Here is a 25,398-nt window from a genome sequence, read left to right on the forward strand (position 1 = left end):
TATTATCAGATAAGCACAAAAATAAAACAACATTGAAGACAGTAAAAAAAAATTATATCGATACAAAACAAAGTGGGAAAATATTAATACTTTTCAACACACAGAAGGGACTATAAAACATTTTTCTCGCTTTTCATGATAATTCAAATATCTTTCTTTTTATTTATTTAGGTAGATTGTTTTTCACGGTATTTGTTTGTACGGGACAAAAGGATAAATAATTTTGCATTAAATAAAGCACATATTTTTCTGGATAAGGCTTTATTTATTTGAGTGAAGATGTACGGGTAGTAAAAAATGAAGTTACAGAGATTACTGCTAAGATTGAAAACAAATGATTCAAAAAAATCTTCACCTTTTCACTATTCATTCAAATATATTACTTCCAAATCTCTTCTTTCCTATTTCAACAAATGAAAATCTCTTTGGAAGAAAATTACTGAATTTTAGATTAGCTTAATATGAGTTTCTAAATAAAAGTTAAATATTTGTAACGGAGATTTAGAATTTGATTTCTTTTTTGGGTCGAATGTTTTGAAGGGGTTGTATCGTTGCGTGATATTTATTTTTCTTCTAAATTGCTGAAATAATGATAAAGTTTGTTTTTATTGCATTAAAGTTGTGGTCGTCTTTAATTTTTTTTCTGTTAAGACGTAACTTGAATACCATTTGGAAATAATCATTATTTTCAGCTTAAAACCAAAATCATATTTATTTGTTTTTGCTTCAGTGAGTTATTTTTGAAAATTTTTTGGAAAATATTTTGCACAGCAGCGTATATTTTATGGTTTTCTTGCATATTTAGTCATATTGATTAGCCAGAGCTGCAGCGTTAACATTCTATCACAATAAAATTAAGTTAAACAAATATTTTAAGTGCTCTCGAACTTTTTATAAAAAAATGAATTAGACAAAGGTTTGGCAAGTGACTTCTTTTATATGAAGTTAATGCTGGCATAATTTTGTGGAATAAATTAAATTTTTGACATGAAACAATTTTTGAAAAAATATGAAATGTAAGCATATTTTGCTCTCCAAGAAATGTTTTTATAACTTTGGTTATTTATAAAATCTATTTGTTATTACGATAAACGTATAATAAACGAGTTTACTTGTTCGTCAAATAAAACTAATGCCTGTGCAAACTCTAGAATCGAAAGTAAGTTATTGACGAGCAATACATTGATTTTCTCTGTAAGTTTTGCATGTATGAATGTTTTTAATAAACTGAAAGTAATAATCAAAAATACAAATCATAGTAGAACAACCACCTACAATTTTTTAGTCATCTGTTATTTTAATTTTTATCGAATTAAACAATCTGCACTTGTGAAAATATTGCAAAAAATTAAGTTAGAACTCATGTTAATTTATAAAATAACTCTCATCTAAGGCTTTCGTGCATTCGTGATTGCAATAAAATAAAAATTTGAAAATTTAAGTAGCGTATTTTACGCAAAGATATTATAACTTCATTTATGCTAATTCATTCATCCATTCATGCTATTTAAGAACTTTAAAAAAATTTAGATAATAAATGCAGTTTTCGTCGCATTTTTTTTTATTTCCAATGCCCACCTGAGATAACATTTTGTCAATCCGCGCTTATGCAGGGCAGAGTTGTTAGCCACTCTTTCAGGGAGCACCATATTAGGTGGGCCAACGTCGCTCCCACAGTAAAGATAGATTGTACGGAGAATGAAACAACAAACATGCTTTGCCCGGGATTCGAACCCGGACCTTTCCGATACAAGGCCAGTCCAGTGACACAGTCCGGTCGGCTAGTTTCCGTCACATACTGGGTTGTATCGTTCAAAAATATGCATGACATATTTCGTAACATTTATAAACTAAGTTATTATCATATTTTATTCCATTTATTCCAATAAATAAAAATCATTAATATCGGTAATCGTTTAATACCGCAACCTCGAATAGTGTGCCGAATAAAATCTATTTTAGAGCATTAGTATAGAAAGCGAAAGCCGTTACATGGTTGCAAAATGTTTTGACTTTAATGATATTCATTATTATTTCGCACACTTTCTTTTCCACCAACACATTCGAATGAGTAAGCCTAAGAAAAAGAGCCTTGGCAATTAATAAAAGCAATTAATAGCCGATACATAGATTATATTATTTTCCTTTGCGAAACTATTCTAATGTATAGATGTTGCACTTGCATTTTTTATTTCTTGATGGATGCGTCGTGTGGGGCTTGCCCCTACGGTCTCGCTCTATTATTTTACCCAATTCACATGCAAAAAAAATTATTTTTTATTTTAATGGAGTCTGTATACGCAAAAATGAAAGATTTCTATAATTTATCAAACTTGATATTTCTTCAAAACAATTTACGATTTTTAATAAATGAATGCATATCTCCATCACTCTGGATAATAGAATAATTGGAAAAACGGATAATAATAATTTCCTACAATGATTCATATTTCTGCAAGCACTGTTTCCCATGATCTGCCAATTCTGTTCAACAAATGATAATCATCCTCTTCAGGATAAATATTTCACTATAACCACCTTCCTTCATAATCAACACAAATTCCTTTCAAATTATTTAATCATAGCTTGTTTTAATTACATTCAAATAATTTAATTAGTTAAATACTAAGCCCTGGCATTCGGAATATTTTTCGTTAAAAATATCACAATTTATGATACAAAATTTAAAAATATAAATCCTTTACGCTACCAAATATAAATCAACGCAATTCGAACTGTTTCGTTATCAATGAATAAAAAAAAAAAGTACTTCGTACATTTTTAATTCCTATTAATATTCCAAGATTTTAGTAGATTTAATTTTGGCCACTAATAAAATAAATTAGCATTCGAGTAAATTTAACTACCGAACGATAAAAGCGCTAATTTATAATCCGATACATAAAATGGTTACGAGCTTATAATTAGAAACTGAAATCATATCTGATTCAAATAATTAAATTCCATGTTATGAATTGTCAAGTAATAACCAGAAAATTTCATTTTCAGTAACGAGTTAAAGGAAGAGCCCTATCGAATCTTTAAAGACAATTCCTGTGGCGCCTTGAGAATTATTAATCTGCTCACAATATATGCACAGATAATTCAAACCTTACTCTTTGTATCTCCAGCATCCGAGAGCAATTTAATTTAGAGCGCGAAACGAAGAATCATTGGTAAGACCTTCAGGGAATAATATCATTAAAACCAACTCCTTTGTTTACCAAGTTGGATATAATGACCTTTACTCGTCACCTCCTCTCTACAGATTATGGGAAGCTGAAACTCGTCGCGTTGTCATTGTTGGGGCGACAGATAGCATCATTTACATGAACTGATGATGAGAATCGTAGATCAACTGAACTAGAGCAAGGGAGATAAACATCCAGCGCTAACAAAGCAAGCTGGAGCGTTTGTTGGATTAAAGCCATCGGATTAGTTTAAAAGCAATGCTAAGTAGATGAAATGTGATAATGAGCCTAAATGAAACATTTATTCAATTTTGGAATGCTTAAACAAGATACTAAATTAAACAATGGAAGTTAATAAATAGCTAAATTGATTTTTTCGACTGGTTTGATAATTTTTTTGGTTGTAAGATCATTAAATGTTTTAACAGTAATGCAAAATAATATATTATTATATAGCTCTCCCCTCATGACAACTAATCCCTTCAACAATTTCTTGTTTTTTATGGAATCCTAAGGTGGCCCTTCATGCTAAAAAGACGAAGGGGCCTGTCTGGTCCTTTTCCTCTTTATATTGTTTAGTTATTCTAAAAATAGTTAACTGTAATCGGTGCAATTTTTTGACTGTTCGCGATATGATTGCGTATTTAATCATCAAGGTTCTAACCTGTTAGGAGCTTAAAAATTGATCGTAATGAGCGTAAAAACCTACTTGGAATGACGGCTTACTAAATCATGTTCCCCTAGTACCAAAATAAAGATTTAAATAGATCTGCTATAAATCAGTCAATTTTATATAAAGACGTAAGTAGAGAAAATTAGCTCAATCGCATATTGCTTGTTTTTTTGTTTTTTTTTTTAATTTTATCCCTCACGTACATGAAAAACTCCGTGCTTCACGTTTTTTTATCAAGAAAACTAGCTAAACAAGAATTCCAATGGAACAATGAGAAACCAAGTATAACAACATTATCTAAAAAACTAAATGTTCGATACATTTTTTCTAAAAACAAAATCATCTATAGAGCACATCTCCAGATTCGAAGAAAATCATATGCATTTCGAAGGCTGAAAAGGCTAGAAAACGGCTTAAAATTGTATTGTCATACGGCGAAAAAGGATTTTCTAAAATTACCATAATGTATGGTGATGACATTTCTAGTTTTAAAAAAGGGGAAAAACATAATTTTGGTTAATAAAAACAAAATATGTTGTATTTAAACATTCATTTGGTTTCGATTTTTTCGTTAATATGGTAACAATTTACCAGAAATTTTGGTTTTCAAAATTATTGTTCTAATTACTAAATACTTATATATTTAGTAACAACTGCAAAACTATGACAAGCTGTATGGTATCATTATAAAATTACCAAATTTTACCACACATATCAAATTTCATCACATATTTATCACATAAAAACATATTAAGTTTTAATATATTATTATTACAAAATTTCATCATATGAGAAACATATTTTGTTATTTTTACTAAAATCAATACTAAAATTACGAATTTCTTGGTGTTCCTATCACAGCCAGTTAAACAGTAAATTTTACCTTATTTTGGTAGTTTTGACCATACTTTTTTTAAGCACCAGGCATAATTTTCCATGCGTGATGCGAGCAATGTGAGCACTCTACTTCATTGGAAATTCGATTGATGATAAGTTTTTATTGGAGATGAAAAAATGACAATAATTAATGCTGGTAGTGGCTAGAAAAATGTTGAAATTTGACTTCACGATAAAAGCTTTATTTGCCATTTGAATATTCCAGCTAGTTGGAAAGTTGTTGAAAGTTTAATATCAAGATTCAACCATCACAAATATCAAAAGAAGTAAATGAAAACTTCAGAAAAAAATTTTAAAAAACTATTTAGAGATTTAAAATATTAGGATTTATTTCTCTACCTTGAATTTAATTTTCTTTTTTAAATCGGAGGAATAAAAATGTTATTTTTACTCGTATATTTGGTTATAGAATAAATTAAACGCAATAATTTTAAAAATACCATGAAATAAATGTCAAAACTCAAATATGTTTATGTTAAAAATAAATTTTATGCAGAAAACCTTTCTTTTTAGCAATATGATTTACTATGCAATTATACCACTGTTTCAGAATTCTTTTTTTCAAGCAGATCTTCGAAGCAGGGGGAAAGCATTAAACTAAATAAAGCTTACAAATCGGAGCAGCTAAAATTTTTTTGCACCGTAAAATAAACAGGTTATATTTTACTTTTTTTTGGATAAGTATTTTTCGCGCTTCTTATTCCGGAAAAAAAATGTAACAGACATTATTCTAAAATGCAAGCAAACAGGAAAAAAAAATATATATATATATATAGTTCTACAAAAGAGTGAAGAAGACTCAGTTTTCAACTCTGTTTCTTCGCCAATACATTCGGTATTTTGGAAGACTTTTCTTCTGTCAAAAGATTTTTCGCCGAAATTTCTTTCATTCTTTCTAGATCTACTTCTTGAGATACAAACTTAGGTCTGTACGGAAAATAACTTGAAAGGATTTGTCGGAGAAGCGCATTTCGATATAATTTTTTTACGTTGACTTTCGAAAGGAAGTATACTATGCTATTCTGACTCTATTCTTTGTGAAAAAATACGTTGTTGAATACTACAATCCATATTGGATGTATGGTTATGTAAACTGGAAAAATGATTTAAGTCCTATATTCCTTTAATGCATTTTCCATTATCTTCTTTATACATTTACTGTTGCCCTTCCGATACATATGCGATGGTAATTAAAACGTATAGTATAGTAATGTACAATAAGCATTTTCAAGTTGACATTTAAAAAGAATTATGCTGTACTATTCTGATTCTTTTTTGGGAAGTAAAACGGCTTGTATTACTATCCATATTAGATGTATAGATAAAATGATTTAAATCTTATATGCCTTTTAATACATTTACTGTTGTTTTCCTGATACATACACATAACTGATTTTAGTAATTCGAACTTCAAACGCACTGTATAGTAACGTACAGCAAGTTTTTTTTATTTTGACTATAAATAGGTACGGTGTACTATTCTGATTGTATTGTTTGTTGAATAATACAACCCATGTAGGATAGATAGTTATGTAGACTGGAAAAATTATTTCTCTAAACCATGTGCTATAATAATTAAAACGTACATTATAGAAACGTGCAATAAGTATCTCTAATGTTTATTTTAAAAAGGAAGTATGTTTTACTATTCCGACTAAATTTTTTGTTAAAAAAACTCTTTATAAAGTACGCTACGTCACTATTATTTTCTTATCACATTTACAATTTTTCTAATTAGTGCACTTCTATTTTCAATAGTATTATAAGCAATTACAGTTTTTGACTTGATGATCTTAAATACAGTTATTTTTTTGATTTTTTCTTATTGTTTGAACAATGGTTTGTAATTCATTAGACATTGATCGCATTGGCCACGTTACTAAAAAGCAATTCCAAGTTATAGCAGGAACCTATATTGGTGTCGATGTTACTCCTCCCACCTTCCTCTGTTCTGATTCGCTATATTAAAATAATATTTTATCCTTCCCACCCTTAAACACTAGTTCCTGAGCTCTAATTTGTATATTCCTTTGACTTAATCTAAGAGCATATATCGCACACATTGGAGCACAGAGCTTAGAGCACATATATTCAGGGAGATTTTTACGAATCACACTACTTATACACAATGCTTTAATGAGGTATGGCATGGGCTAATTTACCTATATTTTTCAGTTGAGGTATCTATTGCTATACTATTCACTTCTTTTTTGCTTACACATATACTATTAATTTATTTGTATTTACAACACAAATGTATATGCATTAATATGATAAGAGTAACTGTATTTCTTATTAATAAATTTATAATTATTTATTTTAATATTATATTTAGCATTAAATTTTAATTATTATTAAATTTAATTCAGGAACAAATGTCAGTTATGTGCACAGTGACATTATGCAGGAATGTTTCAAACTGGAATGTTTCAAAACGGAGTTTATTAAAGAAAGTTTGAACCTTTAATATAGCGAAATACAATGTTAAATGATAATCATTTAAATATTAAAACATTATTCCCAGAAAATAATTAAACTTTTTTTTGTGCTATGCTGTTTTGCGTGGTTTTTAATCATTCTCTGTTTTCTAATTCATAATTGCATTCATAATTAGAATTAAAAATACTACTTTGCAATTTAAAGGAAAAAAATACATACGGAAATCGTTGCTAATATATTTATTCATAGTTTAGGAAAATTTGGATATAAAGTTAAAAAAAAAGAAACTCTTAGACTATTTTTTTCGCTTAAAGCTCTTATGTATCTTTTAAAATAGATATATTTACAATTTATTAAAATGTAACTTATTTTTATGAATTGTTCTTTTAAATTCAGTCGTATACAATTTATTAAAATAAAAAGAAATTGACTACTTTAGAAGCATTATTTTGTGCTTGAAACTTATTTAAAAATAAAAAATAATTTGCTTTCAATTTATTTGCTTTTTATACTTTCGTTTTCTTACTCCAATTTGATTATACATTAATTCGAATTGTTCCTTTTTTATAGTATATTTTAAAAAACTTTGTTTCAAGTAATGGATGATTAATTCAGGTTTAAAATAAAAAAAATTAATATAAAGTAAAGTTATAATACACACATATAAAAAAAGTTTAATTAAAATATAAATTTCATTAAACGAAACATTTAGGAAAAAGTAAATTTAAATTCATTTCTTATTATCTTTTTTTTACTGCATAGTTAAGTTTATCCGCATTGAGTGGTTAAAGAATTTCGTTATGATATTTTAATTTATTGAAAACCGGCTTCCCTTTTAGACAATGAAAGCTTCGACAAAAAATATTTGTAATTGTGCGCGTTTTGAATAAATATGCAATATTTATTTCCTGTTGGAAAATATTTTCTTAAAAAAACTGTCTTAAACACGTTTTATTAATTAAAATACATAAGAAATTCTAGCTGAAACAAATTTCATTTGCATTTATTAATTGATAACTAGCGTATAGTTTAGTTTTATGCCATTGAAAAGATTTAAAGAAAATTAAAAAAATATATTCTTTCAAATTTCTTAAACAAAATTGAAAAAAAAAAAGGTTTTAAGAAATCAAATCTATAGTTATACACCCTTATACATCACTGGACTTTGATTTTTTAATGTGTTTCAATTAAAATTAATACATTAAAAAATATATTGTATGCTTTACTGAATGCCTGCAGTTATATATACGAACCTCCAGCCGTTTCACCACATAAAATATTATAAAGTTCAGTGTTATCAAAATCTACTTAATTTACAACCGTTTAGAAGCAATCATATTAAAACAGTAACTAACGTTTTAAAAAATCAAACAATATGATACATGAATAGATGGTCTATTGTCTGTGGCGTAGGAAACAGGTTAAAATTCTGCCAAATTCTTGCAATTTGTAAGAAATTTTAGAAATAGATGACATTGTTACCTGGCAAAACTAAAAATTGCTGTTACCAAGTTTTAATTTTAGTTAGAATTAATTATATCGCTACCTATCCAGAACTCAGCAAAATGCAAACGTGATACGCTGTGGCTCAAAGAATAGGCTCCCAATGAGATGAGTCTTGTTCAGATCCCAGTGGTGGCTGTTGATTCAAATTCAGCTCTCGACTTTCATAAACCACAGTGCAGACGTAAAATATCATCAGTGGTTAGAATTCCCTTTCCATCGGGCTAATCGTGGAAGGTTTCCATGAATTCCCTCTCCATTTAGTTAAATCAAAAGGTCCTCCATGAAGGTTAGTTTGTCCCAATACTGGTGCCAAATGTTCCCTTGTCTTCCGATTTGGTTCGAAATTACAAATCTGCGAAGTTGAACCTTGATAATCGTAAATTCAGAATTGAAGCTGCCGATCAATGCTGGTTAAAAAAAAAGCTGTGCTCTACTACTTAGCTTTTACTTACCAAGTTAACTTTCACTTAATTCTTACCAAGTTTCATTCAAGTTGCAACAGTGGCGTCCTAATCATCACTTTGAAACTTTTTTTTAATTCATTAATTCAAAATTACTCGTCTCGATTTAAACTGAGAGTGTGTTATATATGTAAAAAGCTATACTAGTTTGCATAGCTTTTTTACGTATATAAATACCATTTTATGTGAAAAATTACATTAAAGAAAGTGGTATGTTGTTGCGGCTTATTCATCAAAATTTAGCTGCAAGCTGGACCATGTGCAGGAAGTCGTGAATCCTCGATAAGTCATATACAATTAGAGGTGTAGTTATAAGGTTCTCATTCAAAAGCCCTAGATGTTCTGGTGAGGCCTGTGGTCACATACACTTGGTGCACACGCGGTAAGATATCTGACCATCAATATATGTAACCCTACCTATATGTCTACTCATGAGTCAACTGATGGTGCTCTGGAGAGATCTATCTCCCCTGATCTTGAGGGTATTACCAGGAGTTTTCCCAGACTAAAAGAAGTGGAACGAAGGAGTACTCCACATTTCTGGTTTGCCATTTTAATTTTAGAGCTTATTTCAGAAACGGTTAGTTTGACACCTGATGGGAGTGCGCCAGAGGTCCTTTCTTGCAAGGGTTTTAGCTGTTTCATTGTGCTGAACGCAAATGTGTGAGGGAATCCTCTAAAGCATATTCTATGTTACCACGAATGCACACCAATGTCTTTAAGAATCATGAAAGAGGTTCGATCACATACTCTAGTCAAGTTGCTGAGATGATTAATAAAATCAGATTTGATTAAACTTATAGAATTAAACAATTCCTATTTTTCATTAATTATATAAAATGATGAAATCTGATTAATTTAGAAATAATAAAAGATTAATTTTAAATAATGATTACTTTTGAAAACATTTTGAAATAATGTAAAATCCTTATCCTTCTGCTTTGTTTCAAATATGAGCACCACTGATTGCTTTTCATTTATTGCTTTTGATGATAAACAGAATGTTAAATAAATATTAAAAAATATTGAAAAAAAATTATATAAGACTACAACAAGTTTATTGCACCAACACTCAGATTAATTTTATATTCTATTCGGATCAAACCTAATAACTATACACATTTAACAGCTCAACTTCATCCACCAACTTGTTTCATTGAATTATTATTTATTTTACATTCTCAAAAATATTTATTAGGTATTTTTTTCCAAAAAGATTATCGAGCAATGTAGCGGAAAGTTAATTTCTAATATTATACGAAGCATTACATTGCTTTCATATATTTTTATTTTTAAGGTATATTTTGACTGAATTTGGTTTCATATAAGCTAAATCAATTGCAAAATGAAATATAACTTGTTAAAAAAATATTATAATATCTTAATTATTTTTATTTTAAATAACGTAAAACAGTAACTAAATATCTTATCATAAAATGCTGCATAATAATGCAATATTATGTGATTAATCTAAGATACAATAAAAACAAACTTTTAATTTCAAGATTATTTTTCATATGATAATAATCAAGATTAAGAAAGAAACATATTAATAGTGATAAAGGAATATTGCAGACAAATAAAAAGTATATAAATTATATATAAATTAATTATATATATTATTTATAAATTATATATATAATAATAATAATAATAATAATAATAATAATAAAAATAATAAATTGTAATCACTTTTTTTTCTACCTAGAGAACGTGTTAAGACAACAATAATCTTTTTATGCTATATAATGAATGATATAGTTTAAAAATTAATACTGTTTGCAAAAAGTCTGTAAATATAAAACAAAAAGCGTAAAGAAAGAAGAAAGCATTGTTTAAAAAGCTTAGTATTAAAAAATGTGACTATTTGTAATGATACTAAGATTCAAAAAGATGGAAATCTGTTTCAACTTCAAGGTATATTCTCATAAGTCAACTATCCACTTCCCCAGAGAATTTTATAAAAACGCTTCAAACAGAAAAGTGAACTAAGCCTCATTTTATTTCACACCTAAAGTTTTTACTCAACTCAGACAAAATAAAAAGAAAAAAGAAAAGAAAAAAGAGTCCGCCACAGTGAAAAAAAACATTCCTGAAATGAAAACATTTTTAACAGGCTTAGTAGTGTGACCGTTAATACTTTTTTTACTATAAATATTAGGCAGATTTTTTTTTTAAAGTCATCCTTTCCTTAAGATTATATCTCAGGATTTCAAATAAAAATTTACTTAATTACACACTATATTAAAATCTATCAAACGTAAATATAGGAACTATTTCAGTAAATTGATCAAAATGAACTTGTTCGAAATCATTCAATTTCTTGACTGCAAAATACACTATCGGGGACTCCTGAAACACTTATCTAATTTACTTATAGCTTATAAATTTTGCAAATCCTGAAAACATATTGTGAAAAGTTCGAAAGAAAAAAAAACACCACAAATGAAAAAAAAAATTATGTGGCTGGTATTTTTACTAGCAATTATTTTAAATCATAATTCACAAGTTCAAGCTGTAAGATATTAAGAAAAAACTTTTAAGAAAACCTACCTTTACCCCTTCACAACTTTCCCCTTATGTTCAGTAAGTGCAGTTTGCAAAATCTATCGTGCTTTTATAAATTATGGTTTAAGTCTTAGCTTGAGCTCAAATAGTTAATGAATGTAAAGAAAAACAACATTTTAATCCAATTCCACAATAGTAGCAACTAAATAATATTAAAAAAACATTATAAATTATTTATTGTAATTATCTAATTATGGTAGGACGAAATTATTTAGCTTCAACTGAAAACTTTCAAATACAGTTTGTTACGGAAAAAACGTCTGCTAAAGCAACGGATATTAACCCTTTTCCTGCCGGATTTTTTTTCCGAATTTCCGATTCCAAAAAACCATTTTTTATGGCTAAAAATAAATATATGCTCCATCCTAAATTCTAGAAAATGCAAAATATTCTTGTCAGCAAGTAGTTTTTTGCTTGACCTATTTATGGTGAAATATGTTTTTTGGCCATAGTGTAAGAAACAACTTTTAAAAGAAAAACAAAACAATACTTTTATTAAAATTTACGCACACCGTCATTCTAAAAACTCAAAATCTATATCGTACACAAGAACTGCTGTTGCCAAAACATGGACTACTAAATATGTAATAAGAATATAATTAATGTTCACGCACACACTTTTACACTCGACCCTTCAAAACAATTTATAATCCTTCAAGTAATGCGGCACTTTTTTACATCTCTTTGGTCTACTGTTATCTTGGCTTAAATTTTCATTTGGATCGTCGTTGCATTGATTTGTACTGTTGTTGTCGTTTATGGGTTCACAAGCAATGGAGTTTTCCTTACTTCCAGTAATATTGTCCCCATCATCAGACAGATCGTCGTTGACCAGATGAAATAGTTTCATTTGCGAAGCGTGGGTGGTAGTCATATAATTATGTTGCCTTCCTCTTCCTTGTCCAACTACGCGTAAATCAGCAACTTGATAAGTGGCGGATAGTAATATTTTGATGACTGTTAAAGGACCTCTGTACTTAACTTGGGTTTTAGTGTTAGATAAGGCAGTTTGTTCAGGTAATCGTCTTACGACCACAACGTCGCCTATATTGTACTTATATGCATCACATCGATGTTTGTCATAATTCCTTTTCATCTTTTCCTGTGCAGTGATATTACTTTTCTGGGCATCTCTGTGCAGTTTTGTTGGATATACGTAGTCATTTGATGTTGGTAGTAGATCTTGAGGAAAATATCCAGGCTTTACTGGCGTGTATCCATACAAGAGTTCAAAAGGAGGTTTTCCAGTCGACTTACTCGGAGACCAGTTAATACACCGTTGTACTTCTGGTAATATTTTATCCCAATCCTTGTGAGATTCCGTTTGGACATTGGAAGATATCATTGGAATAAGTATACGATTGATGCGTTAAACTTGTCCATTAGCTTGTGGTCTTTGACTGGAATTTAATGTATGCTTGATTCCTAATTGCTTACAATAGCCTTCAAACGCCGAGGACGTGAAGCAGCTCCCTCCGTCTGTAATGACTCGCCTCGGAGACCCAAAATCATCAGTAAATTCATCAAGGTACTTCAAAACGCTTTTAGTTGAGCAACTAGGACATGGACGAAGGCGCACAAACTTAGTCATATTGTCGACAAAAACCAAAAGCTCCTTGTTGCGAGCTGAACTTGTTACAAATGGGCCAAGGAAATCCATATGCACAACATCAAATGGGCGACTACCAGGTGGAATGGCATTAAGTTTACCTTGAGCTGTCCCACCTGGTACTTTTGTAAATGCACATACGACACACTGTCGTATATGCTGCTTGATATAACTTGCCATACAAGGAAACCAAAACTGTTGACATATCATTTGAATTACTTTCTCAACTCCAAAATGACCAGAAAAGTAGTGGAAACGAACAGCAAGATACTTTCTCATTGATTTTGGCATTACAAAGAACTTTCGTGTCTTGTTTCTATCACCTGATTCATAATGGAGGCGATAAAGTATTCCGTTAATCAACTAGAAATTATCGGCTAGTTGTTTTTCTTCTAGTGATCTATTTGTCTTTGGTTTTCTTAAGGAAAATACAATTTTTTGCAAATCTTGATCTTGAGCTTGTATGAGAGCTACCCTGTCTTCTTCAGTAGAGATGTAAAATACTGTAGGCTCTCTTGTTAGTTCTACAGGACTCGTAATGTCTATTTCATGCAGTGGTGTGCAAATTCTTTCTTCGACTGGTGAACGACTAAGGGCATCTACATGAGCCATTTTAGTACCATCTCGGTGTTTAACATTATAATTAAATTCGCTCAACAGTTCAGTCCATCTCGCTACCTGGGGTTTAATGTTCTTCAGCGTATTCAAGTATGTTATTGCTGAACAATCGGTGACTAATGTAAATTGCAAACCCAACAACAAAGGACGAAGTCTAGTCATTGACCATATCGAAGCTATCAGTTCTAAGCGACTTGAATGATACTTTTCTTCTTCAGGAGATGTTCGGCGACTTACGGAATAAACTAAGTGAAAAGCACTAGACTTATTTCGTTGCAAGAGCATTCCAGCTAATCCAACAGAGCTTGCATCAGTGTGTAATTCAGTTTCATCGCGTGGATCAAATAGTTTCAGCACTGGTCTCGATACTAATTTAGAACGTAAGTTTTCAAAAGCATCATTTTGATCATCAGTCCATGTAAACGATGAATTTTTCTTTAGCATCCTTGTGAGGGGTTTAGCAATTGAAGCATATCGTGTTATAAATCGGCGAAAGAAACTTGTTAAGCCATGAAAACGAAGCAATTCATCTTTGGCCTTAGGAACGGGGTATTCAGCAATGGCAGCAAGTTTTCTTGGACCTGGTCGTATTCCATTTTTATCAATTACAAATCCCAAATAATCAATATCTGACATTCCGAATTCACATTTAGATAGCTTCAGTGTTACCCCAGCTTTTAGCAACTTTTCAAGCACTTGTCGAAGCTTCACTATCATATCATCAAAGCCGATCGAACCGAAGAATATATCGTCAATAAAACATGATACACCGTTCCAAAGCAAATCACCCAAAGCTAATGACGCCACTCGCTGAAAAACAGGTGGCCCATTCGATAAGCCAAAAAACAAACGTGTAGGCTCATAATGTCCATCAGGAGTTGCAAAATCTGTCTTTCGTGAGGATTCTTCATCCATTGCTATCTGATTAAATCCTTGACATGCATCAAGGATGCAGAATAAACTAAAACCAGACAGTCTTTCAAGCAAATCATCGATGCAGGGTAATGGAAATTTATCCTTAATAGTTTGTGAATTTAAATGTCTGTAATCAATTACCCTACGATGATCACCAGTTTTCTTAGATACAAGCAAAACAGGGCTACTGTATTCCGAAGAACTGTCACGAATAACACCCTGATCTTTTAATTCTTGAACGATTTCTCTTAAAACTTGTCTCTCGTAGTTCGAAGCTCGATAGGGTGAACGAGAAACAGGTTTACTACCTGGTGTCTCAATGATACGCATTATAGTATTATTAATGCATTCTAGTTCATCTTGTTTTAAAGCAAAACACAGCCTAAATTCATTTAACAAATCGCATAAAATTTGCTGCTGTTCCTTATTTATTGATGGTCCAATTTTAACACATTCTCTATCGATAGGATTTCGCACAATTTCTTTTGCTAATAAAACGGCTGGGGTTGAATCCGCATCTTCTTTAACCTTTGAATTGCAACTATTTTCAGAGACCAAATTTCCTCGCAAGATAACATGATTTTTCTTTAATTGTAATTTTACGCTACTAGGATTCACGACGGGCACTTGGGATTTACCATCGTGGATAGCAAACGTAACATCCTTGCTTAGACCATCTCGATCTCTGCAGGAAATAAATCCGTTTTGAGATTTACATGCACTGAAGACAGTTACCAATCGAACTGTACGCGGTTCAATCGCGCACTTTTCGAGGGTCTTCAACACAACCCTATCAGTCATTGCTTTAATCTGGAAATCATGCAAAAAATCCAGCTCTTCCACATGAACTAACTTGGACCTGGCTTGATTTCTAACCATTATTATCTCGGGTGAGTCAATGATGTCGTTTCCGATGAAAACATCCGGGCCTTCAAATGTATCATCAGTTACTACATAAGACAGAACTTCCTTCAGCTTCACCCTGTCTATAGTCACATTAAGTATGATAATTCCTAGTGACTCCCTGACACCTCAATACCTCGAATTCGTGTAACTATATTTTTATGAATATTTTTATTAAACGTTTGTGCAAAACTATATTTTTAACATAGATATATCAGCAGCGGTATCCATAAGAGCACTAGTACTTACTTCTTCTATGATAATATTCTTCGTTGTACTATTACTGGAACTGGGTAAAAACGAAACTGCATTGACTAATGGGAAAGACGCTCTCTTTGGACATTCCTTTGTACCATGTCCTTCTGTTTTGCAGGCAGTTCAAAACTTTGGACGCTTTGGCTTTACACAATCACGGGCAAAATGGCCGGTATCATAACAATTGTAGCAAACAGTTTGATTTATAGTTGTACTTCGACTTGGCTCTGTTTGTTTGCCCTTGGCGATATTTTCTTCTTTCAAAAACTTATTGTTACTATATTTATTATTATACTGAATATGATTCTTAAAAACATCGTTGAGTTCAATAAATTTATCTACCTTCTCAGCTAATGTATAAGGTGAAATTATATAGGTCCACTGATCCAAGTAACGTTCTCGTATATCTGGCGGCACCCGAGCTTTCATTCGATCTGTGATGATCAGGTCTTTTAAACTCTCAAAACTACTTATTTGAAGTCCTGCTGTCCACCCATTAAAATACGTTTCAAGCTCGTGGTAATATTCTTTCCGTGATTTTTCACCAGTATTCTCATGAGAATAAAAAATGTTGTCTAAATTTTTCAGGACTTAGTCTGTAGCACTTAAGCAAAAGAGATTTAACATAGTCATAATTTTCTGACTGTTCTTTTGGTTCTCTCATTATCATTTGGACAATTTCACTTGGTAACTGGTTAATTAAACATGTCATCCACAATGTACTTGGCATTTGTACTCTTTTCATTACTCTCTCGAAATGTACTGAATAAAGGCTAATATCCTCATTACTCGTAGAAAACTTTCTCAGTTGTGACTGCCAATCACCTTTTGGCACCGATGTTATTTCTTCAGTTTCGACTACTTCTGAAGTTTCAGCAGCAATATCTAACTTCTTGAGTTCCAATTCATGTTCCCGATCGGCTTTTTCTTTCTCTTCTTGACGAAGGCGCTCGGCGTCTTCAACCAAATTTTCTACCATTCCTCGAATCATTTCTTTATCGTATTTCTCGTTATTCAATATTAACTTTATCAAGTCAGGGATTTTCAAAGTAGTAGACAAAACATCTTCAGATAACTCATTAGCTACGTAACGTAACTGATCTTTACGAAATCGCGATAAAAATGCCATTTCAAACTCAAAATTCAAAATTAATTACAGTTGCCTGCTTATCCCACTTCTGATAATGTAAGAAACAACTTTCAAAAGAAAAACAAAACAATACTTTTATTAAAATTTACGCACACCATCATTCTAAAAGCTCAAAATCTATATCGTACACAAGAACTGCTGTTGCCAAAACATGGAATACTAAATATGTAATAATAATATAATTAATGTTCACGTGCACACTTTTACAATAGGATGGTACCTCTGAAAAAAGCAAGAAATGCACACTCTGACTTAAGTTTGCTTGGTTTCACCAAGTAGGATTGCCCATGTGGCAAGCGGCATTAGAAACAATAACAGCAACATGGTGAAATATGTGATGTAACATCCACTGATCTTCAGTTTTCCCAGCAAACATAATTAAATATTGAAATGCGTTTATTTTAATAATAAAACGCTTTTTATATCAAATAGAGCAACAAATTAGCTAACATCACTAATGCTATGTTTAAAATATTAGAAAAAAAGTAGAATCTTCATGAGTTTAATGAAACAAGAACATACAATGGATAACGTTAAAAAAAATGAAGAAAAAAAATATTTTTTAAACAACCCTTCCGAGAAATCAATTGAAAATTTTGAACGAATTTAAGATTGAATGCTAAAATTGACTTTTGCAGTAGTTGTCCAAGTTTCAGGGCTGAAGAACAAACGGTTATGCAATTATAAGATACACACGCTAGACTCACAATAAACTCTTCATTTTATTATTATAAAATACACAGTCACCCAAATATTTCAATTTAAAGATTAACTTTATAAGTATCTGGGAAACGTGATATATTTTCTATATGGAAAGAGGAGTTTAAAAAAATATTGCGAAACAAAAAGAGATGGGAAAAAAAATCTTATGCAGTTATATGAGTAGCAACAGTACAAAATGAGTATACGGATTTGCATTTACTTATTAAGGAAAACTAATCGGATTTCGAGTACTTTATGTAAACTCATCTCTTATTTTCGAATTATTTACTAATACTATACTCAGAGGAATTGGATGAAATATGTAATGGGTAAACATAGGACTAATCTCTAGAAATATTATTATGAGAAACAAATGATAGAACTAATATATATGATAGCAGGAGTGAAGGAAATGTTATGTTAGCGCAGAAAAATTTTAATGCTGGTTTTAAACAACATTTTTAAAACACAATTTTTATTTTTGAATTAAGTGCACCTAGTAAATTGGAATATTACTTTCACCTTGACAACGTGGAGTTATTTTATTTTTTTCTAGCTGAATAACCATTTGTCCAACGGATTAAAAAAATATTTATAAATAGGTACTTATCAACGCTATGAAATCATGGACATAACTTAAGGGCATAGACCACATAATAGTTAAAGCAATAATTATTCATTTTTTTTAAATTATTGAATTTTGCTACCCCTTACGGTTAATTTACGTTATTTGAATCATCAAAATGCATATTTGGAAGTTCCTCTCATGAAAAATAAATAACTGTATTCAGTATCATTTGGTATATTTTTATAGCGAAATCATAGTCACAGTTTACCAAAATCAAGCATTTTTCGTACGTGGAAAGTAAGTTCCTTTAAGGGACAAGTAAAAACATGTTACCACAGTAACTAGATTAGGTACCTTGATTCATAGGTGATTCATATTTCCATCAGATCTCAAAACTGAACCTATTAAAAGAAATATCAGACGTACCCAATGCCAAAACTACATAAGCATCATTGGCGTCAATAATTGAATGAATTTTATTACAATCCCCTGAAACGAAAAAGCTACTTTTCTCAATTAATTTTGCTTTTTAGTACATAAACTTTTTTTTAAAAAAAAATATTAATATATTTTTTAAAAGAAAATCTTAAGTACATTCTTAAAATTATATTTTATCGAAACACGTTTCAAATTGTAAAAATTATAAACGCGTTGTTTAAGATAAATTTGGAAATAGTAATTCAGTAACGTAACTTCATATGCTGGCACATTCACGCTATTTATTAAGCTTACCTTCCTGAAAGAATAAAAATAATTAAAAGAACGTGTAAGAAATGCCTTTTTAATTAGACGGAGCTGTAGGCGAACAAATATCATTAATATATTAATTTAAATATTTATGGAAAGCAAAACAGAATTGTTTGCAGTTTAATGTAATGCTGAACCAATTAAAGAACATCTTTCAAACGTCTCTTCCGAACGACTTTATTACAGTTTTTTCAAGAATTTTGGATATTCTTTTTTCCCTAGCTGCTTAACTTCCAGATTCCTAACATAAACAGTTTTTGAATTATAACAACGGCACACGGTCACAAAATCTTACTATTACTAGTATAGATTAGCAGCTTCTTTTCTAACTTATAGTAAAAATGATACTGGTCAAAAGGTGTATCTTTCGACGAGTAAATATCATTTTTTAGAATTCGTAGTACGTCAAGTCTAAAAAATATTAATCAGGAATAGAAGAAAAATAAAATTCGATGTATATTAACCTATATTGGCCAAGCTAGAAAATTTATACAAGTCAGGAAATATTTTCATTGCTGTATGCTTAATTTACATTTATTAGGACAAATAAATATTTCGTGCCTGAAAAATAAAATTTTGCTCAAGAAATGAAATGCTGCGTATATATATCATTGATCAAATCATTGAGTGGAACACTAGTTTTTTCTTATGAAATTTGCTTAATTTTTATTTTATTTACAAAGCTTGCAACTTTAATCCTTCATGAAAAATTATTAATCTCAGATAGAATAATTATACATTGTCAAAAAGTTGAATTTGTCAATAGCCATTTTAAGTTTTAAAAAAAATAGCATTGTTTAAAAAATTCTCAGCTGAAAATTTTTACTTCAATTGAATAGCTAATATCTTATAGATGTCTTCAAAATCCTTGAAAATAGTAGGAAAAAAATAGTTAAAAATATATGTCACTGTGTTAATTAGAAGGAATTTATCGAAAGGGTGTGTTTACGTACCATTGGCTGAAAGCGAATTGAAATGGCGACTCTGGTTTTCATGCATTTCTTGCTCGTCAATAAATAAAGGCTTTTCAAGTAGTTTTCCAGGAATCAGAAATAGTAGTTAGAGGAGTGTTAAACACAATGTGATCACTATTTAATAGCATGAAACGAAAAAAAAAAAGCTAATTATCTTACAACTAAATTAGGATTATAACTCAAAACACACGTAAACAACAGCAAAACAAACATACATTCGAACATCCATTCGTAATAACTACGGAAAACATACATTCGTAGAATGTTTCTGCAAACATCTGCGTTACCCTGGCAAAAAATAACCGAATTTTGTCATGATAAACCCAATAACGCTGAAAATTTATCTGTCATCATACTGAGAATTTATTTCTCATTATCATCTGCTGACAGATTTGTTATCAAAATATTTTTGCGAGAGAACATTATATTGTTACTAAATGGGACAATATGCAATCCTATAAAATGATTGGCCGACTTGATATGTATTTGCTACCGCTACAGTCCATTGCAAAATATACTGCCACTAAAACTTCTAGCCAACGGATTGTGTTGCATCGACAATTTGTGTTTTCTGTGGGTGTGATAGCGATGTACTGAGTTCAACCTAAGTAGTACTGGAGATGAATTATGCCAATAAAAGCTACATATTTTAGTTATCTCACATGCATAATCGAGAAAACAATACCTGCTCAATCCTTGTTTTTTGAGCAAATGGAAAAATAGGAACTTGCAAGCATCGTGAAATTCAAATATTGTTCAAAATATCTATACATTATACCATTTTTAACAATGTATATTATATTTTGAAAGAAAAAATAAGCGCAACATTTTTTCATTTTGAAATTTAAAATGAAACATAAAACAATTTTTATTCCCCGTTAAGACAACAGATGACAAGGAAGGCTCAAAATGTAATGGATAACAAAAGATGAATCGGTTTGGTGGCGTAAAGAGGCAACGAGGCTAACTTAACATTTTGGCTGGGATTTTTCAACGCCATAAAGCTATTCTTGTGATTGATGATACATTTCTGAACTTTGACACTTCTATTAGATGCGCCAAGAAAATAAAACAACCATTGGAAATGCAATAGGTCTTGACCCATGGAATAATGGAGATACTTTATACTTTATAATGTTTAATAACTCTGCAATTAATAAATTCATAATACATTCTAGCAATTAATAAATATTTGCTAAACGTATTTTTGTTCACTTTATGGTAGAAAAAATATTTATTTAAGTTCATAAAATTATAAATAAGTATAATTTTAAAAGCATAATAATTGTAAGCATTAAAAAAATCAAAAGGATAAATGAGTACTGGCAAAAAAAGTGGAAATCAAATTCTCTTAATAATTCCTCTACTTTAGATTTTATCAAGCTAATTTCTGATTTTTTTTCCATTTCTAATCGCAATATTGCATTTACGTGCATCAAAATTACAAGGCTACGGAATTGGGTATTGATATACGTAAACTCAAAAACCGATCCATTGTTATAGAATAAGAATATTGACATTTTTTGGCAGAATGCACATAAGTGTTTTGCATTTTGCACATTTATTTTTCGAAGCCTAGTAATTTTCTCGTTTTCTTTTTTTAACTTTAAACTAAATAGTTTTCAAACTAATATCTATACGAAAATATTTTTAGGGGTAGAGAAAATAGATATTTCGTTCAAATTGTTCTAAATCTATTGTCTTTTTACTATCGGTGAAAACAAAGCAATCACTTTTTGCGCCGCTTTTACTGAAACGTGAGACGTACCTCGCTCTAAAATTAGCTTTACAGACAACTTCGAAATTAAGAAAAAAATGAAAAAGCAAAAGTGGGCACATCGTTATATTTAATAAAATGTATTCATTAAAAATATAGGTTTTAACATTAAGGGTATAAGAAAACATTTCTGTAAAGTGCCCCCATTCTTCTCTGCACTGTAAAAAAGTCATGTACCGGCACTGAAGGTGGAGGTACTTCTTACCGTAAAATCCATTTTCACCGGAATATGCTACGGGACAAAAATAAATTATATACCGTCGTAATTTTTACAACAATATTTAAAATGAAATCTCTGAATAACTCATAATTATATAATAACGAATAAATTTATACCATAATCTGATCCAGATTTCTTTCGGTATGAGTAAAAGTTCAAACGGAAGGAAATTCCCTTGAAAATAAACTTAGATTATTCAAAGAAATCGAATCCATTGTATTTGTATCACTTTTATTTATAACTTTTTAATTTTTAAAATTTAGAGTAAGAACTTACTTTTGTAATATAGTGACTCATTTACTTTATTTACAAAAATACATCTTTAATTTTTTTTTTGAACTGAAGAGCATTATTTGTTTAGTTATATTTGCTTTATTTTACTATATTTGCTTTATTTTATTATATTTGTTTTATTATATTTGTTTTATTTTATCTCATTTAATTTAAGGGAAATAATATTTTCTGCTGTTTTGGATATTACTAGTCGGGAACATAAACAACATGCATGAAATCAAATCAAATAAATCTTAGAAACAATTGCTTTCTGTTTTTGGCTAATTCTAACAAAAAAAAACATATTACTTTATTTTTTGGTTACTATTAATCTACATTTCAGTTAGTTTATTTGAATAATGTACGTCATAACAGTCAGAAAGTTGTAAACATTTAGAACTTTTGACAAGAAAATAGTTTCGCAAACTGTCATAAACTGTCTTTATATTCCCAATTTATCAGTCATACATTGGCTTTAGGCTTCCTTCTTCGCATTTTCTGAGCTCAAATCAAAAGTAAATACCCCGAATCTTTGTGAGAAATATAATTGACAAGAATGCAAGCATTCCTCTGAATTGCAAAGAGCTTATTTTTGGAAATTCATTTCTAACTTATAAATTTTACGATTTGGATGGATATAGAAATTTATTAATAACGAGCGTTAAGAAAGATTGGGCACTAAATAAACATTATTACATAATAATTTTTCTCAAACTGGTTATCTATATAAAGTTATTGTTATAAAACTTTTATAATAATTTAGATATTAAATAAATTTAATATGGATTTAGCCGTTAAAGCCAATTCAGTAAAAACGCGAAGTTCTTAAGTAAATATTAGTTAATTGTTTCAAACTAATGCAAAGCAAAGTGGTGCTTTTTAATTTTAAGAAAATTTTTCTAAATATTTTTAATATGTGGAAATATTGAGGGCAGGAATAAGCTTTATAAAGAAAAGAAAAGAAAATATGTGATTATAGCTTACTTTTTTAAATGGAAAACAGGTATTTAGTATTATTATAAGGGGCAGTTTTTTTTAGATATTTGCTGTTAAACTTTTAATTTTCCCATTGTTTATGAGCTTATGGCACCGAAGTTTCGCAGTCTATGTGAGAAAAACGCATAAATTAGGATGGTGTGATGTGTAATCAATATGTCAATGCCTACTTACTTTGACTTCGTATTATGACGTCACCCACGTGACGTCACCTACTGATGTGACGTCACCTACTGATGAAATTTACAAAAGGCAGCCAATGAGCCTCATCAAACTGTCATGTTACGTCACAAAATAAAGAAACGTGTTAAAGTTCTATTGAGACGTTTTCAGATCTATCCGGTAACATCACACACGTCGCAGGTGTGACATTTTGTGATTTCCTTGTGATGTCACAATTAATTGCGCGTTTGCTGGGTTCATTAAAAACCGTGGTTAATAATATGAAAACTGCAAGTAAAATATCAAAATTACAAGTAAAATAAGAAAATTGCAAGTAAAATAGAAAGGTTACAAGTAAAATAGGAAAATTATAAGCTAAATAGGAAAATTACAAGTAACAACTGACGCATGTCTTAACACTGACACTTTTCTTAACTACTGTTTAAAATATGTATTGTATAAAACACTGTATGAAATTTGGTAAAAATCCTTTCAAGATATTTAGAGTTATGATTGAATAATACATTTAGTTTCATATAGAAATGTAATATTTTATTGCCAGAATCAGACCTATATCTCAAACCTAAATCATTAAGTCTGCACTTGAATTTCTTGCTTTATGCCATATCATTAATCTAACTTTAAAAAAATATTGAACTTATAAAATTCAAACTTTTGAAATTTTAAATCCGAAAACGTTCAAATCTCATAAAAATAGATGATGTAAATAAATATAAAAGTGTTTAGAAGTGAGCAAAGTTCTCGGCTTTCCATAACGTTTCGATGAATTTTTTAATATTTTTTTTTATACCTAATAAAAACAAAAGTCACAGTTACCATAGGTTTGCAATAGCCCGAGTAGGTTTTTTAAGCTAACTCACTGCGGGATGAATATCATAAGAAATTCAAGTTCTTGAGGTCCAATTCGATTTGAGAATTCCAAATAAGACGAAACCAAATTGTACGCAGCATCTTGATTCGGAACGATCTAACAAGAGTAAAAAATTATTCTTATTTTTTCTTCTCTTTAGTATCATAAAATATATATTTTTTTACGGAAGCATTTGAAATAATATAAAATGTCTGCATAAATTCTACGTCATTTCTTCACTACGTTACTAAACGGACCATAGCAATAGCCTTAGTGGAATAAACCATTTTAAAATAGCCACGTTTAAATTTAAATTTTCTATAATTATTCTATTGATAGAACAGCAGGACTATATTTCACAAAATATTTATCTGATTGTTGATAATATTTCATCTTTGTTTTTTCGATTATAAGATATGGAAAAAAAATTTCCTATTTTTCGAGAAAATTGTGTTCGCAATTTTTAAATATATATTTGATAAGAATGTATGCCCATATTTGAAAAATTTATACAAATGCGTTAGCCTAAGTAGTACTTAGTAGTACTACTTAGTACTTCTATAAGTATTAAGTAGTACTTATTAGGTACTTAGTAAGTACCTAATAATGTCGGAAATGTGGCATGATATTAAATATAAATATTTTTTTGCTTAACCATTGAGAATGGGGAATTTTACTTTTGCAGATATATTTTTCTTCACATTTAATTGAATTTATTGAGATGTTCAATAACCCTCCAATGGTTTTATACAGAGAAGATTCTAAATTAGATACTACAAAATATTACTCTTCGTAAGGAAGGGTATAGAATAAACATTAATGTCAATGTCTTGCTGCGTCAGCGTATTGCGTCCACTGCGGAAGCACAAAACAAATTGTTTTTTCAAAAATCAAGACAGCACATGCGTCAACAACACCACAAA

General features: G+C 30.0%; 1 long non-coding RNA gene across 1 annotated transcript in view; it reads right to left on the reverse strand.

Moving 5' to 3' along the window:
• LOC107453432 (uncharacterized) overlaps positions 1 to 24,616 on the reverse strand; it is an 84,355-nt gene extending 59,739 nt beyond the window's left edge. Inside the window, exons 1-2 of the long non-coding RNA XR_011636384.1 lie at positions 24,442 to 24,616; positions 20,156 to 20,290 (exon numbers count right to left, since the gene is read on the reverse strand). This is a non-coding gene — a long non-coding RNA (uncharacterized lncRNA). The remainder of the gene's footprint in view (positions 1 to 20,155; positions 20,291 to 24,441) is intronic.
• Positions 24,617 to 25,398: the final 782 nt, after the last annotated feature.

This window comes from Parasteatoda tepidariorum, chromosome 3 (assembly GCF_043381705.1).
Source record: "Parasteatoda tepidariorum isolate YZ-2023 chromosome 3, CAS_Ptep_4.0, whole genome shotgun sequence".
Lineage (NCBI taxonomy): Eukaryota > Metazoa > Arthropoda > Arachnida > Araneae > Theridiidae > Parasteatoda > Parasteatoda tepidariorum.